The sequence below is a fragment of the Bufo bufo genome, chromosome 10, assembly GCF_905171765.1.
Source record: "Bufo bufo chromosome 10, aBufBuf1.1, whole genome shotgun sequence".
In the NCBI taxonomy this organism is placed as follows: Eukaryota; Metazoa; Chordata; class Amphibia; order Anura; family Bufonidae; genus Bufo; species Bufo bufo.
In genome coordinates, this window is record NC_053398.1 from 76,730,452 (window position 1) to 76,747,329 (window position 16,878).

Sequence of the window (16,878 nt, forward strand, 5' to 3'; positions counted from 1 at the left end):
ACTGCTCCGGGCCCCTTGTCAGCCGGGGCCCCGAAGCAGCTGCTTCCCCTGCTTCCCTGGTAGTTACGCCACTGAATGCAGCGGAACTGCAATTAAATGCTGCAATACCCAAATGCACTATATAGAAACTATACTATTGGTATATAACACCCCTGCCTCAATCAGTGTTTTTGGTGGGCAACTGGTATATCACACCAGTTGAAATTATTTGTTCCAATAGCGTTTGTCACTCTGTTTAGCTGTGGTAACACATCAGAAATGCAAACAAATGCTGCACTACCCAAATGCACTACATAGAAAGTATGTTATTGGTATTTCACACCCCTGCCTTAATAATTTTTTGGGGGGAGCAAATAGTATATCACACAAGTTGAAATAATTTATTCCAATAGCGTTTGTCACTCTGTGTAGTTGCTGTAACGCAGCGGAACCAAAAACAAATGCTGCACTAACCAAATGAACTATATAGAAAGTATATTATTTGTATATCACACCCCTGCTTCAATCTGTTTTTTTGTGAGGCAACTAGTATATCACACCAGTTGAAATTATTTGTTTCAATAGCGGTAACACAGAAGAACCGCAAACAAATGCTTTACTACCCAAATGCAATAAATAGAAAGTATATTTTTGGTATATAACACATCTGCCTCAATTACTGTTTTTGGGGGGCAACTGGTATATCACACCAGTTGAAATTATTTGCTTCAATAGCGTTTGTCACTCTATGTAGCTGCAGTATCGCAGCAGAACAGCAAACAAATGCTGCTCTACCCAAATGCACTATATAGAAATTATATTTTTAGTATTTCACACCCCAGCCTCAATCAGTTTTTTGAGTGGGCAACTGTTAAATCACACTAGTTGAAATAATTTGTTTCAATAGCGTTTGTCACTCTGTGTAGCTGCGGTAACGCAGCAGAACCGCAAACAAATGCTGCACTACCCAAATGCACTATATAGAAAGTATACTATTGGTATATAACACCCCTTCTTCAAACTGTTTTTTTGGGGGGCAACTGGTATATCACACCAGTTGAAATTATTTGTTCCAATAGCGTTTGTCACTCTGTGTAGCTGTGGTAACGTAGCAGAACCGTAATCAAATGCTGCACTACCCAAATGCACTACATAGAAAGAATATTAAAGGTATTTCACACCCCTGCCTCAATCATTTTTTTTTTTTGGGGGGGGGGGGGGGGCAAATGGTATATAACTAGTGTTGAGCGAACAGTTCGAGCATAGTTCGGGTCCGTACCGAATTTTGGGGTGTTCGTGACACGGACCCGAACCCGAACTTTTTCGTAAAAGTTCGGGTTCGGGTTCGTCGTTCGGCATGTATTTTGGCGCATTTTGAAAGGCTGCAAAGCAGCCAATCAACATGCATCATACTACTTGCCCTAAGATGCCATCGCAGCCATGCCTACTATTGGCAAGGCTGTGATTGGCCAAGTGCAGCATGTGACTCAGCCTCTTTATAAGCTTGTGCGCACGTCGGGACGTGCTCACTCCCGATGTGAATAGAACAGGGATAGACGCAGCTGATGCTAGGGCGAGAATAGGCAGGGAAAATTGAATAACTGGAAGCAAATTTCTCTCCTCCACCTGTGATTCATCTGAACAACTGCAGCTGAGCTGCTTTTTTGATAGGGATTGGCTATTTTTAGAGTGGCCAGAGTGATTTTTCCATCCACATGTACCTGGGCTGACCGCCGGCCGCCATTTTGCGACTTGTAGTGCTGCAGCAGAAGCTGCCACAGTGTGCATTCCAAAGCTCCAAACAAGTCAGACATCTACACCTGGGATTCAGACCAATAGCGATTTAGCAGCACAGTCCAAGGCTATTTTTTTTAAAGGTTGTGCAGACCATTTTGTGGCACATGTTACTTGGCTGATAGGCGGCGGCCATCTTGGGACTAGTGCTGCAGCACAATCTCTCCCAACGTCCATTAATCACTTGTAATAGTGGTCTGTGCCATAGAAATCCTACATCAGGGACTTGGGTGTGCTTGTGTCACCCCTACTAATACCAGTCCACCTGTAATCCATACAGTGAAAAGCCATAAAGTATTCCAGTGAGGGAATTTTTTTTTTAAATTTAAAAAAGGCCAAGTTAGTTTATCTGGCGTTCAATATACTAGATACAGTTAGGCCTGCGTTTCATACATCTGGAATTAGCAAACTAATGTGCTGGGGTTGGGAAAACATATATGTACCCATACTAGAATCTGTCAAAGAAAGCGGTACTCACATATAACAGTCATTCCATCTGTAATCCATACAGTCAAAAGACTGAAAGTATTCCAGTGAGGGGATTTTTTTTATTTAAAAAAGGCCAAGTTAGTTTATCTGGCGTTCAATATACTAGATACAGTTAGGCCTGCGTTTCATACATCTGGAATTAGCAAACTAATGTGCTGGGGTTGGGAAAACATATATGTACCCATACTAGAATCTGTCAAAGAAAGCGGTACTCACATATAACAGTCATTCCATCTGTAATCCATACAGTCAAAAGACTGAAAGTATTCCAGTGAGGGGATTTTTTTTATTTAAAAAAGGCCAAGTTAGTTTATCTGGCGTTCAATATACTAGATACAGTTAGGCCTGCGTTTCATACATCTGGAATTAGCAAACTAATGTGCTGGGGTTGGGAAAACATATATGTACCCATACTAGAATCTGTCAAAGAAAGCGGTACTCACATATAACAGTCATTCCATACAGTCAAAAGACTGAAAGTATTCCAGTGAGGGGATTTTTTTTATTTAAAAAAGGCCAAGTTAGTTTATCTGGCGTTCAATATACTAGATACAGTTAGGCCTGCGTTTCATACATCTGGAATTAGCAAACTAATGTGCTGGGGTTGGGAAAACATATATGTACCCATACTAGAATCTGTCAAAGAAAGCGGTACTCACATATAACAGTCATTCCATCTGTAATCCATACAGTCAAAAGACTGAAAGTATTCCAGTGAGGGGATTTTTTTTATTTAAAAAAGGCCAAGTTAGTTTATCTGGCGTTCAATATACTAGATACAGTTAGGCCTGCGTTTCATACATCTGGAATTAGCAAACTAATGTGCTGGGGTTGGGAAAACATATATGTACCCATACTAGAATCTGTCAAAGAAAGCGGTACTCACATATAACAGTCATTCCATCTGTAATCCATACAGTCAAAAGACTGAAAGTATTCCAGTGAGGGGATTTTGCTTATAAAAAATAATATATTTCATTGTGGTGCGAGTTGAATCGCAACAATGAAGAAAAATACTATTAAGGGACGAGGACGCGGTCGTGGTGGTGTCCGTGGAGCCTCTGTTGCTGGTAGAGGACGTGGCCGTTCGGCCCCAGGCGCACACAGTAGGGAACGAACTCCCTCAACTAGCCGGCAGAATGTACCGCAATATCTCGTGGGGCCCAATGCCGCTCTTAGGATGGTAAGGCTTGAGCAGGTACAGGCATTAATCGATTGGGTGGCCGACAGTGCTTCCAGCACGTTCACCACATGGTCTTCCACCCAGTCTTCTGCGGAAAGCGCACAGGTGGCACCTGAAAACCAAGCCCATCAGTCTGTCACATCACCCCCAAGCATATCAGGGAAACGGTCTGAGCCACAAGTTATGCAGCAGTCTCTTCTTCTGTTTGAAGACTCTGCTTCCAGGGTTTCCCAGGGGCGTCCACCTAGCCCTTCCCCAGTGGAGGAAGACATACCATGCACTGACGCACAACCACTTATGTCTCCAGATGAAGAGGACATGGGAATACCACCACAGCAGAGTCACCGACTCTCTGATGATGACGAAACACAGGTGCCCACTGCCGCGTCTTTTTGCAGTGTGCAGACTGAACAGGAGGAGGTCAGGGAGGGAGACTGGGTGGAAGACGATGCAGAGGACGATGAGGTCTTAGACCCCACATGGACTGAAGGTCGTGGCGATGACTTTCACAGTTCAGAGGAAGAGGTAGTGGTGAGACCGAGACAACAGCGAAGCCAAAGAGGGAGCAGGGGGCCAAAGCAGACGAGCCGCCGCCCCCAGAGTTCGCCTGCTACTGGACATCGCCAACAGGGACCCAGCCCCACAAAGGCAGCTTCAAAGAGTTCCCTGGCATGGCACTTCTTTAAACAATGTCCTACCGACAAGACCCGAGTGACTTACACGCTCTGCCATCAGAGCCTGAGGCGAGGCATTAACGTTCTGAACCTCAGCACAACCTGCATGACCAGGCATCTACATGCAAAGCATGAACTGCAGTGGGGTACACACCTTAAAAACCAGGCACTCGCTGAGGCTCCCCCTGCTCCCTCTACCGCTGCTGCCTCGGCTTCCGCCTCGAGAGGAATGTTGCCACCTGCCGAGCAGCAAACAGAGGATGTGCCACCGACACCACCACCACCGCCACAGTCAACTAGCGTCTCCACTATATCACACAGCAGCGTTCAGCTCTCAATATCTCAAACCTTAGAGAGGAAGCGCAAATTCCCCCAGAGTCACCCTCGAGCCCTTGGCCTGAACGCCAGCATTTCTAAACTGCTGGCCTTTGAAATGCTGTCATTCCGGCTGGTGGACACAGACAGCTTCAAACAGCTGATGGCCATGGCTGTCCCGCAGTATGTGGTTCCCAGCCGCCACTACTTCTCCAAGACAGCCGTGCCTTCCCTGCACATGCAAGTGTCCGATAAAATCATGTGTGCACTGCGCAACGCCATTTGTGGCAAGGTCCACCTAACCACAGATACGTGGACCAGTAAGCACGGCCAGGGACGCTATATCTCACTAACTGCACACTGGACGAATGTAGTGGCGGCTGGGCCCCCGGCGGACAGTTCCTTGGCGCACGTCCTTCCGCCCCCTAGGATCGCAGGGCATCATTCTCTGCCTCCTGTAGCCTCCTCCTCCTACTCGGCTTCCTCCTCCACTGCTTCCACCAGCTCATCCGGTCAGCCACACACCTTCACCACCAACTTCAGCACAGCCCGGGGTAAACGTCAGCAGGCCATTCTGAAACTCATATGTTTGGGGGACAGGCCCCACAGCGCAAAGGAGTTGTGGCGGGGTATTGAACAACAGACCGACGAGTGGTTTCTGCCGGTGGGCCTCAAGCCAGGCCTGGTGGTATGCGATAATGGGCGAAATCTCGTGGCAGCTCTGGGACTAGCCGGTTTGACGCACATCCCTTGCCTGGTGCATGTGCTGAACTTGGTGGTGCAGAGGTTCATTCACCACTACCCCAACATGTCAGAGCTGCTGCATAAAGTGTGGGCCGTCTGTGCGCGCTTCCGCCGTTCACATCCTGCCGCTGCTCGCCTGTCTGCGCTACAGCGGAACTTCGGCCTTCCCGCTCACCGCCTCATATGCGACGTGCCCACCCGGTGGAACTCCACCTTGCACATGCTGGAGAGACTGTGCGAGCAGCAGCAGGCCATAGTGGAGTTTCAGCTGCAGCACGCTCGCGTCAGTCGTACTGCCGAACAGCACCACTTCACCACCAATGATTGGGCATCCATGCGAGACCTGTGTGCCCTGCTGCGCTGTTTCGAGTACTCCACCAACATGGCCAGTGGCGATGACACTGTTATCAGCGTTACAATACCACTTCTATGTCTCCTTGAGAAAACACTTAGGGCAATGATGTTAGAAGAGGTGGCCCAGGTGGAGGAGGAGGAGGAGGATGAGGGCTCGTTTCTAACACTTTCGGGCCAGTCTGTTCGAAGTGGCTCAGAGGGAGGTTTGTTTAAGCAGCAGAGGACAGGTTCACAAGTCGCCAGCCAAGGCACTGTACTGGAGGACGAGGAGGATGAGGAGGAGGAGGTGGAGGGGGACGAGGATGACGCAAGTTCACAGCGGGGTGGCAGCCCAGGCCCATCACTGGTGCGTGGCTGGGGGGATACGGTGGACGATGACGATACGCCTCCCACAGAGGACAGCTTGTCCTTACCCATGGGTAGCCTGGCCCACATGAGCGAATATATGCTCCAATGCCTGCGCAACGACAGCAGAGTTGCCCACGTTTTAACGTGTGCAGACTACTGGGTGGCCACCCTGCTGGATCCCCGGTATAAAGACAATGTGCCCACTTTAATTCCTGAACTGGAGCGCGACCGTAAGATGCGCGAGTACAAGCGCACGCTGATAGAGGCGCTCTTGAGAGCATTCCCACATGTCACAGGGGAACAGGTGGAAGGTGAAGGCAGAGGAGTGGCAAGAGGTCGCCAACGCAGCTGTGTCACGGCCAGCTCATCTGAGGGCAGGGTTAGCATGGCAGAAATGTGGAAAAGTTTTGTCTCCACGCCACAGCTATCTGCACCGACACCTGATACGGAACGTGTTAGCAGGAGGCAGCATTTCACTAACATGGTTGAACAGTATGTCTGCACACCCCTCCACATCCTGACGGATGGTTCGGCCCCATTCAACTACTGGGTTTCGAAATTGTCCACGTGGCCAGAGTTAGCATGTTATGCCTTGGAGGTGCTTTCCTGCCCGGCGGCCAGCGTTTTATCTGAACGCGTATTCAGCACGGCAGGGGGCGTCATTACTGACAAGCGCAGCCGCCTGTCCACAGCCAACGTGGACAAGCTGACCTTCATAAAGATGAACCAGGCATGGATCCCACAGGACCTGTCCCTCCCTTGTGCAGAGTAGTCCTTATTAACTGCCTAAAACATGTCTTGTTGTGCTACGGGCCACTTCTTTATTTGATACAAATTTTATGAAACCCACAGTTGAATGAAACTCTTCTCTGTCTGGGCGCCGGGGCCTAACCAGATGAAAGTGGCCGGTTAAACTAACGGGTGACATGAAGCCATAACCTCTGCCATGCTACCTCTGTCTTCTGTCTGGGTGCTGAGGCCTAAGTCAAATAAAGCGGTCTTCTGCTGTGCTGGGGGATATGAAGCTAATCTCTGACCTCTCTCCTCTGTCTGGGTCCAAAGGCCTAAATCACTGAAAGAGGCCTTCTCCTGTGGTGTGTGATATGATGCCAGAATATGTGCTGTGGGGCCTCTCTCCTCTTCCTGGGTGCAGGGGTCAAATAAACTAAATTGTGGCCTACTCCTGTGGTGGTTGATATGATGCCTGATTCTCTGATGTGGAACCTCTCTCCTCTGTTTGGGTGAAGGGGTCAAAGTAACTAAATGGTGGCTTCTCCTGTGGTGGCTGATATGATGCCAGAATATGTGCTGTGGTGCCTCTCTCCTCTTCCTGGGTGCAGGGGTCAAAGTAACTAAATGGTGGCTTCTCCTGTGGTGGCTGATATGATGCCAGAATATGTGCTGTGGGGCCTCTCTCCTCTTCCTGGGTGCAGGGGTCAAAGTAACTCAATGGTGGCTTCTCCTGTGGTGGCTGATATGATGCCAGAATATGTGCTGTGGTGCCTCTCTCCTCTGTCTGGGTCCAAAGGCCTAAATCACTGAAAGAGGCCTTCTCCTGTGGTGTGTGATATGATGCCTGAATATGTGCTGTGGTGCCTCTCTCCTCTTCCTGGGTGCGGGGGTCAAAGTAACTCAATGGTGGCTTCTCCTGTGGTGGCTGATATGATGCCAGAATATGTGCTGTGGTGCCTCTCTCCTCTTCCTGGGTGCGGGGGTCAAAGTAACTCAATGGTGGCTTCTCCTGTGGTGGCTGATATGATGCCAGAATATGTGCTGTGGGGCCTCTCTCCTCTTCCTGGGTGCAGGGGTCAAAGTAACTCAATGGTGGCTTCTCCTGTGGTGGTTAGTATGATGCCAGAATATGTGCTGTGGGGCCTCTCTCCTCTTCCTGGGTGCAGGGGTCAAAGTAACTCAATGGTGGCTTCTCCTGTGGTGGCTGATATGATGCCAGAATATGTGCTGTGGTGCCTCTCTCCTCTTCCTGGGTGCGGGGGTCAAAGTAACTCAATGGTGGCTTCTCCTGTGGTGGCTGATATGATGCCAGAATATGTGCTGTGGGGCCTCTCTCCTCTTCCTGGGTGCAGGGGTCAAAGTAACTCAATGGTGGCTTCTCCTGTGGTGGTTAGTATGATGCCAGAATATGTGCTGTGGGGCCTCTCTCCTCTTCCTGGGTGCAGGGGTCAAAGTAACTCAATGGTGGCTTCTCCTGTGGTGGCTGATATGATGCCAGAATATGTGCTGTGGTGCCTCTCTCCTCTTCCTGGGTGCGGGGGTCAAAGTAACTCAATGGTGGCTTCTCCTGTGGTGGCTGATATGATGCCAGAATATGTGCTGTGGGGCCTCTCTCCTCTTCCTGGGTGCAGGGGTCAAAGTAACTCAATGGTGGCTTCTCCTGTGGTGGTTAGTATGATGCCAGAATATGTGCTGTGGGGCCTCTCTCCTCTTCCTGGGTGCAGGGGTCAAAGTAACTCAATGGTGGCTTCTCCTGTGGTGGCTGATATGATGCCAGAATATGTGCTGTGGGGCCTCTCTCCTCTTCCTGGGTGCAGGGGTCAAAGTAACTCAATGGTGGCTTCTCCTGTGGTGGCTGATATGATGCCAGAATATGTGCTGTGGTGCCTCTCTCCTCTTCCTGGGTGCGGGGGTCAAAGTAACTCAATGGTGGCTTCTCCTGTGGTGGCTGATATGATGCCAGAATATGTGCTGTGGGGCCTCTCTCCTCTTCCTGGGTGCAGGGGTCAAAGTAACTCAATGGTGGCTTCTCCTGTGGTGGCTGATATGATGCCAGAATATGTGCTGTGGTGCCTCTCTCCTCTTCCTGGGTGCGGGGGTCAAAGTAACTCAATGGTGGCTTCTCCTGTGGTGGCTGATATGATGCCAGAATATGTGCTGTGGGGCCTCTCTCCTCTTCCTGGGTGCAGGGGTCAAAGTAACTCAATGGTGGCTTCTCCTGTGGTGGTTAGTATGATGCCAGAATATGTGCTGTGGGGCCTCTCTCCTCTTCCTGGGTGCAGGGGTCAAAGTAACTCAATGGTGGCTTCTCCTGTGGTGGCTGATATGATGCCAGAATATGTGCTGTGGTGCCTCTCTCCTCTTCCTGGGTGCGGGGGTCAAAGTAACTCAATGGTGGCTTCTCCTGTGGTGGCTGATATGATGCCAGAATATGTGCTGTGGTGCCTCTCTCCTCTTCCTGGGTGCGGGGGTCAAAGTAACTCAATGGTGGCTTCTCCTGTGGTGGCTGATATGATGCCAGAATATGTGCTGTGGTGCCTCTCTCCTCTTCCTGGGTGCAGGGGTCAAAGTAACTAAATGGTGGCTTCTCCTGTGGTGGTTGATATGATGCCTGATTCTCTGCTGTGAAACCTCTCTCCTCCATCTGGGTGTAGGGGTCAAAGTCTTTCAAAGTCGCCTTCTCCTGTGCTGATTGATATAAAGCTGATGGTTGTGCCATCTGACATGGTTGCCAGGGTCTGATTCAATGGGGGCCTACTCCTGTGGTGGGTGATCTAAATGCCTGATTCTCTGCTGTGAAACCTCTCTCCTCCGTCTGGGTGTAGGGGTCAAAGTCTTTCAAAGTCGCCTTCTCCTGTGCTGATTGATATGAAGCTGATGGTTGTGCCATCTGACATGGTTGCCGGGGTCCCATTAAATTGGGGCCTACTCCTGTGGTGGGTGATCTAAATGCCTGATTCTCTGCTTTGAAACCTCTCTCCTCCGTCCGGGTGTAGGGGTCAAAGTCTGTCAAAGTCGCCTTCTCCTGTGCTGATTGATATAAAGCTTATGCTTGTGCCATCTGACATGGTTGCCGGGGTCTGATTCAATGGTGGCCTACTCCTGTGGTGGGTGATCTAAATGCCTGATTCTCTGCTGTGTAACCTCTCTCCTCCGTCTGGGTGTAGGGGTCAAAGTAACTAAATGGTGGCCTACTCCTGTGGTGGGTGATATGATGCCTGGTTCTCTGCTGTGGGACCTCTCTCCTTTGTCTGGGTGCTGTGGTCAAAATAATAGTAAGTGACCTTCTCCATTGGTGGGTGACTTGAAGCCTGATTCTGTGCTATGGGACCTCACTCCAATTAATATTGTTTAATTTTTATTTATTTTATGTTAACTCATCATTTCCCTATCTACATTTGTTTGCAGGGGATTTAACTACATTTTGCTGCCTTTTGCAGCCCTCTAGCCCTTTCCGGGTGTGTTTTACAGCCTTTTTAGTGCCCAAAAGTTCGGGTCCCCATTGACTTCTATGGGGTTCGGGTTCGGGATGAAGTTCGGGTCGAGTTCGGATCCCGAACCCGAACATTTTTCGAAAGTTCGGCCGAACTCGTCGAACCCGAACATCCAGGTGTTCGCTCAACTCTATATATAACACAAGTTGAAATTATTTTTTTCAATAGTGTTTGTCACTCTGTGTAGCTGCGGTAACACAGCAGAACCGCAAACAAATGCTGCACTACCCAAATGCACTATATAGAAAGTATACTATTGGTATATAACACCCCTTCTTCAAACAGTTTTTTTGGGGGGCAATTGTGATATCACACCAGTTGAAATTATTTGTTCCAATAGCGTTTGTCACTCTTTGTAGCTGTGGTAACGCAGCAGCACCGTAAACAAATGCTGCACTACCCAAATGCACTACATAGAAAGAATATTAATGGTATTTCACACCCCTGCCTCAATTTTTTTGGGGGGGCAAATGGTATATCACACCAGTTGAAATGATTTGTTCCAATAGCTTTTGTCACTCTGTATAGCTGCGTTAACACAGCAGAACCGCAAACAATTGCTTTACTACCCAAATGCACTAAATAGAAAGTATATTATTGGTATATAACACCCCTGCTTCAATTAATGTTTTTGGGGGGCAACTGGTATATCACACCAGTTGAAATTATTTGTTCCAATAGCATTTGACACTTTGTGTAGCTGCGTTAACGCAGCAGAACAGCAAACAAATGCTGCACTACCCAAATGCACTATATAGAAAGTATGTTAATGGTATTTCACATTCCTGCCTCAATAATTTTTTTGGGGGAGCAAATGGTATACCACACAAGTTGAAATAATTTGTTCCAATAGCGTTTGTCACTCTATGTAGCTGCGGTAACGCAGCAGAACCAAAAACAAATGCTGCACTACCCAAATGCACTATATAGAAAGTATATTATTTGTATATCACATCCCTGCTTCAATCAGTTTTTTTTGTGAGGCAACTAGTATATCACACCAGTTGAAATTATTTCTTTCAATAGCGTTTGTCACTCTGTGTAGCTTCAGTAACACAGCAGAACAGCAAACAATTGCTTTACTACCCAAATACAATAAATAGAAGTATATTTTTGGTATATAACACACCTGCCTCAATTACTGTTTTTGTGGGGCAACTGGTATATCACACCAGTTGAAATTATTTGCTCCAATAGCGTTTGTCACTCTGTGTAGCTGCGGCAACGCAGCAGAGCCACAAACAAATGCTGAGGCAGAACTGCAAACAAATGCTGCAATACCCAAATGCACTATATAGAAATAATATTTTTAGTATTTCACACCCCAGCCTCAATCAGTTTTTTGAATGGGCAACTGTTAAATCACACTAGTTGAAATAATTTTTTTCAATAGCATTTGTCACTCTTTGTAGCTGTGGTAACACAGCAGCACCATAAACAAATGCTGCACTACCCAAATGCACTATATAGAAAGTATACTATTGGTATATAACACCCCTGATTCAAACATTTTTTTGGGGGGGGCAACTGGTATATCACACCATTTGAAATTATTTGTTCCAATAGCGTTTGTCACTCTGTGTAGCTGTGGAAACGCAGCAGAACCGCAAACAAATGTTGCACTACCCAAATGCACTACATAGAAAGAATATTAATGGTATTTTATACCCCAGCCTCAATCATTTTTGGGGGGGGGCAAATGGTATATCACACAAGTTGAAATTATTTGTTCCAATAGCGTTTGCCACTCTGTGTAGCTGCGGCAACACAGCAGAACCGCACGCAAATACTGCACTACTAAAATGCAATATATAGAATGTATATTAATATTATTTAACACCCCTGCTTCAATCATTTTTTGGGGGGAGCAACAGGTATATTTCACCACTTGAAATTATTTGTTTAAATAGTGTTTGTACCTGTGTAGCTATGGTAACGCAGCAGAACCGCAAACAAATGCTGCACTATCCAAATGCACTATATAGAAAGTATTTTGTTGGTATATAACACCCCACCATCAATCAGTGTTTTTGGGGGACAACTGGTATATCACACCAGTTGAAATTATTTGTTCCAATAGCGTTTGTCACTCCGTGTAGCTGCGGTAACGCAACAGAAACGCAAACAAATGCTGCACTACCCAAATGAAATATATAGAAAGTATATTAATGGTATTTAACACCCCTACTTCAATAATTTTTTGGGGAGGGCAAATGGAATATCACACCAGTTGAATTTATTTGTTCCAATAGCGTTTGTCACTCTGTGTAGCTGCGGCAACGCAGCAGAACCACAAACAAATGCTGCACAACCCAAATGCACTACATAGAAAGTAGATTATTTGTATATCACACCCCTGCTTCAATCAGTTTTTTTGGGATGCAACTGGTATATCACACGAGTTGAAATTATTTGTTCCAATAGCATTTGTTACTCTGTGTAGCTGTGGTAATGCAGCAGAACCACAAACAAATGCTGCACTACCCAAATGCATTATATAGAAATTATATTATTAGTAGAGTTGAGCGGACACCAGGATGTTCGGGGTCGACGGGATCAGCCGAACTTTAGAAAATAGTTCGAGTTCGGAACACGAACTTGACCCCGAACCTCATTGAAGTCAATGGAGACCCGAACATTTGAGCACTAAAATGGCTGTAAAAATCTCATAGAAAGGGCTAGAGGGCTGCAAATGGCATCAAAATGTTGTTAAGAGCATGACAAATGCTCTGCAAACAAATGTGGATAGTGAAATGACTTAAAATAACATAAAATATGTAAAAATAAAAAATTATAATCTTGATCTAGGAGAACGAGGTCCATATGGAGTAGGAGGTTGAGGAGGCGGTGGATGTGGCGGTGTATGTGGAAGCAACAGTTGAGGAGGAGAAGGTAGCCTACACTGCTTTTTGGTTTTAAATTTATTTTTATTTTTTTAAATTAGGATACACCCCAAAACAATGGGAAATATAACCTGTGATAACCCCCTGCAGTCGTGCTAAACACACGTTCAGACAATACACTGGCTAGCCAGCACCTCCAAGGGGAAAAGTGCAAACTCAGACTGTCAGAAATGCAGTGAAGGCGGCAAATGTACTATCTAGCACAAAAAAGGGTGTTTTTTTCAAACCACAATATAATAGCAGTATTTAACGGTTGTATTGGACTGTCAGAAATGCAGCGCAGACCGCAAATATACGATGTAGCACAAAAAGGGTGTTTTTTTAAACCACAATATATTATCAATATTTAACGGATGTATTAGAAAATTTGAAATGCAGCGTAGGCCGCAAATGTACAATCTAGCACAAAGAGTTTTTTTTTTTAAAGAAAAATACAAGAGCAGTATTTAACGGTTGTATTCGACTCTCAGAAATGCAGTGCAGGCAGCAAATGTACTATCTAGCACAAAAGGGGTGTTTTTTTTAAACCACACTATAACAGCAGTATTTAATGGTTGTATTGGACTGTCAGAAATGCATCGCAGAACGCAAATGTACAATGTAGCACAAAGAGTTTTTTATTTTAAAGAAAAATAACAGCAGTATTTAACGGTTGTATTGGACTGTCAGAAATGCAGCGCAGGCCGCAAATGTACTATCTAGCACAAAAAGGTGTTCTTTTCAAACAAAAATATAACAGCAGTATTTAACGGTTGTATTGGACTGTCAGAAATGCAGTGCAGGCCGCAAATATACTATCTAGCACAAAAAGTGTTTTTTTAAAACCACAATATAACAGCAGTATTTAACGGTTGTATTGGACTGTCAGAAATGTAGCGCTGACCGCAAATGTACAATCTAGCACAAAGTTGTTTTTTTTTAAGAAAAATATAACAGCATTATTTAACGGTTGCATTGGACTGTCAGAAATGCAGCGCAGGCCACAAATGTACAATCTAGCACAAAAAGGGTGTTTTTTTCAAACAAAAATATAACTGCAGTATTTAATGGTAGTATTGGACTGTCAGAAATGCAGCGCAGGATGCAAATGTACTATCTAGCACAAAAAGGGTGTTTTTTTCAAACCACAATATGACAGTAGTATTTATCGGTTGTATTAGAATGTCAGAAATGCAGCGCAGGCCGCAAATGTACAATCTAGCTCAAAGAGGTTTTTTTTTTAAAGAAAAATATAACAGCAGTATTTATCGATTGTATTGGAGTGTCAGAAATGCAGCGCAGGCCGCAAATGTAATATCTAGCACAAAAAGGGTGTTTCTTTCAATCCACTATATAACAGCAGAATTTAAACTGTTGTATTGGACTGTCATAAATGTAGCGCATGTCGCAATTGTAATATCTTGCATATAAAAGGTGTTTTTTTCAAAGAAAAATATAACAGCAGTATTTAACGGTTGTATTGGACTGTCAGAAATGCTGTGTAGGCAGCAAATGTACTATCTAGTACAAAAAAGGGTGCTTCTTTCAAATCACAATATAACAGCAGAATTTAACTGTTGTATTAGACTGTCAGAAATGTAGCGCAAGCCGCAAATATAAAATCTTGCATAAAAAGGGTGTTCTTTTCAAACAAAAATATAGCAGCATTTATCGGTTGTATTGGACTGTCAGAAATGCAGCGCAGTCCGCAAATGAATAATCTAGCATAAAAAGTTAGTTTTTTTCAAAGGAAAATATAACAGCAGTATTTAACGTTTGTATTAGTCTGTCAAAAATAGAGTGCAGGCCGCAAATGTACTATCTAGAACAAAAAAGTTTTTTTTTTTTCAAACCACAATATAACAGCAGTATTTATCGGTTGAATTGGACTTTCTGAAATGCAGCCTCAGGCCGCAAATGTACTATCTAGCACAAAAAGGCTGTTTTTTTTTCAAACCACAACAGCAGAATTGAATGGTTATATTGGACATTCAGAAATGCAGCGAAGGCCACAAATGTACAATCTAGCACAGTTTTTATTTTTTTAAAGAAAAATATAACAGCAGTATTTAATGGTTGTATTGGATGCTCAAAAATGCAGCGCAGGCCGCAAATGTACTGTCTAGCATAAAAGGCCTCAAATGTACAATCTAGCACAGTTTTTATTTTTTTAAAGAAAAATATATCAGCAGTATTTATCGGTTGTATTCGAGTGTCAGAAATGCAGCGCAGGCCGCAAATGCACTATCTAGCACAAAAAGGATGTTTTTTTTCAAACCACAATATAACAGCAGTATTTAACGGTTGTATTGGACTGTCAGAAATGCAGCGCTGGCCGCAAATGTTCAATCTTGCACAAAAAAGGGTGTTTTTTTTCAAGCCACAATGTAACAGCAGTATTTATCGGTTGTATTGGAGTGTCAGAAATGCAGCGCAGGCCGCAAATGTACTATCTAGCACAAAAAGGATGTTTTTTTTTCAAACCACAATATAACAGCAGTATTTATCGGTTGTATTGGACTGTCAGAAATGCAGTGCAGGCAGTAAATGTACTATCTAGCACAAAAAAGGGTGTTTTTTTCAAGCCACAATGTAACAGTAGTATTTATCGGTTGTATTGGACTGTCAGAAATGCAGTGCAGGCAGTAAATGTACTATCTAGCCCAAAATAGGGTGTTTCTTTCAAACCACAATATAACAGCAGAATTTAACTGTTGTATTGGACTGTCATAAATGTAGCGCAAGTTGCAATTGTAATACCTTGCATAAAAAGGTTTTTTTTTTAAACAAAAATATAACAGCAGTATTTATCGGTTGTATTGGACTGTCAAAACTGCAGCGCAGGCCGCAAATGTTCAAGCTAGCACAAAAAGTTTGTTTAAAAAATAAATAAATAAAAAATAACAGCATTATTTAAAGGTTGTATTGGACTATCAATAATGCAGCGCAGGTCGCAAATGTTCAATCTAGCACAACAAGTTAGTTTTTTTCAAAGAAAAATATAACAGCAGTATATAACTGTTGTATTGGACTTTCAGAAATTCAGTGCAGGCCGCAAATGTACTATCTAGCACAAAAAGGGTGTTTTTTTCAAACCACAATATAACGGCAGAATTTAATATTTATAAATAGGCGTGAGTCGTCTTATGATAGCTCCGCCTATTTATGCCTTACTTAACAACAAAACACTACTCATTGCCCTACGCTACTCACTAAACTAGCTGCTCGCGCCTTACTAACTACCGCTAGTAACCACACGTGACACAATAGGTATAAATAACACCGTATTTATTAATTCTTACAGAACATAACACATGTAGTACACTGATAATGCAGTACCAACAATACACTACAACTATTGCTGCGGCGACTACTAATACAAAGGAATATAAATGTTTATAACTATATATATCTATATCAAGGGAATAGACATATATAGTTATAGCAGCACACAGCAATGTGAGTATACACACTATAACAACACACTAATACAGTTCTGACTACACTAACGCAGCCCCAAGTCCTCCCCAAAATCTAACTACAATGGCAATAATACACATACATACACTTTACCAACAGCCCACCCAATCCTGACAATATACTAGCCCTATGGGGAATGACAAGGGGTTATTATGGATATACGAGGGATGTCCTGGGGGAACACAGGGGATATTAGGAGAAAAGGGGGACTCAGGGCAGGAGAAGGTAAGGGTAACCAAGGGATCAGGGGGTAAAGGTATATGTATGTAAGGGTAAAGAGTTAGGGGTAACCAAGGGGATAAGGGGTGTATCAAGGGTCCAGGGGGGGGGGGGGTACGTTGGTGGTAGCAAGGGTTAACAGGAAGGGTTCGTTGGTGGTGGAGGGAATATTGTATGGGGGGGGAAATAGG